Source organism: Oncorhynchus gorbuscha, linkage group LG10 (assembly GCF_021184085.1).
Source record: "Oncorhynchus gorbuscha isolate QuinsamMale2020 ecotype Even-year linkage group LG10, OgorEven_v1.0, whole genome shotgun sequence".
NCBI lineage: Eukaryota > Metazoa > Chordata > Actinopteri > Salmoniformes > Salmonidae > Oncorhynchus > Oncorhynchus gorbuscha.
In genome coordinates, this window is record NC_060182.1 from 12,489,262 (window position 1) to 12,490,384 (window position 1,123).

Below are 1,123 nucleotides of genomic sequence, written 5' to 3' on the forward strand. Positions count from 1 at the left end.
GGAGGCTACTTATTTATGGGATACAGTGAAGGGGGATACTTAGTCAGTTGCACAACTGAAAGCATTCATTCAAAATGTGTCTTACCTATTTTAATTTATCTAGCCAGGTAGTTGCTGTTTATTATTTTGGGCACCTGTGTAATCCAGAAAATGTACAACATCATATCGGAATGATGAGCATGATCTATAAACCTGCAAAGAAAATACATACATTCCATTATGAGAATATGTTTAAGCTACTTTGTGTTGTCCTATAAACATGCATCCAAAAATTATGAATATGGATGATGGTTGATAATCTTAATAAGAAGCATTTCCAAGGTTAAAGGCTGACTGTGAGGCAACATTATTGGTCAACTTGAGTATCACCGTAACCTAAACCACACAGTCACAGACAGAGAGGGATGTGATAGATACATAGGCTACTCAGACAAAATGTGATATTATAATCAAACAAAGCATTTTGAAACTTTTTCTAAATTGCCACACTGAGGAGAGGAACAGAGTAGGCTAGTCTACTGTAGTCTACTGTAACTGGATAACGCCCTTACCTCTGTACCAAATGCAGGCGGCTTCCAATTGAACGATGTCTTCCACTCCTTGGTTACAAGAATTTCGCTGTCACCTTGAACATTAAATGACCAATATCGACATCTTCGGTCGTAATAACCTTGCGGATGTTGAATTTGAACCTTTCTCGCTATCTCGAAGCTCGCATTACAATAGAATAACCGACTTCTGTAAAATCATAACATCAGTGCATTATAACCTGGCCCGACGTTCCTCACTGTATTTGAAGCACTATGCGCGCTCCACAGAATACGTCGCAAAAGTCCGCCTGTTTTACTATCATTAGCCAATAGAATTATTGGGCCACGAGTATCCTCCAATCACATGGAGGAGGCTATCGTGCTTTCTCTCAAACAATGATGTAATGCTTCAGTTTTCATCCTGCCCTAATGTTTACCGATGCGCCAGAAAGAATGAGACAGAATTGTAAATCATGTTATGATTCGGTCATCGATTAGGTCATTCACTTTCTGTAAACGAGAAATAGTTTCAGTGAGGTCATGTTTTCCAGTATAAAGGTAATGTGCCAAACATGATACAGAGACACAATGTA

General features: G+C 38.8%; 1 protein-coding gene across 2 annotated transcripts in view; it reads right to left on the reverse strand.

Moving 5' to 3' along the window:
• The window catches only part of si:ch211-180f4.1 (uncharacterized protein LOC100144405 homolog), a 14,196-nt gene extending 13,408 nt beyond the window's left edge, over positions 1-788 (reverse strand). Inside the window, exons 1-2 of one of the 2 annotated variants that reach the window (XM_046364919.1) lie at positions 552-788; positions 86-192 (exon numbers count right to left, since the gene is read on the reverse strand). The gene's annotated coding sequence lies outside the window, so the exon portion shown is untranslated. The remainder of the gene's footprint in view (positions 1-85; positions 193-551) is intronic. The other variant, XM_046364918.1, reaches the window with a different exon arrangement.
• Between the last annotated feature and the right edge of the window lie 335 nt (positions 789-1,123).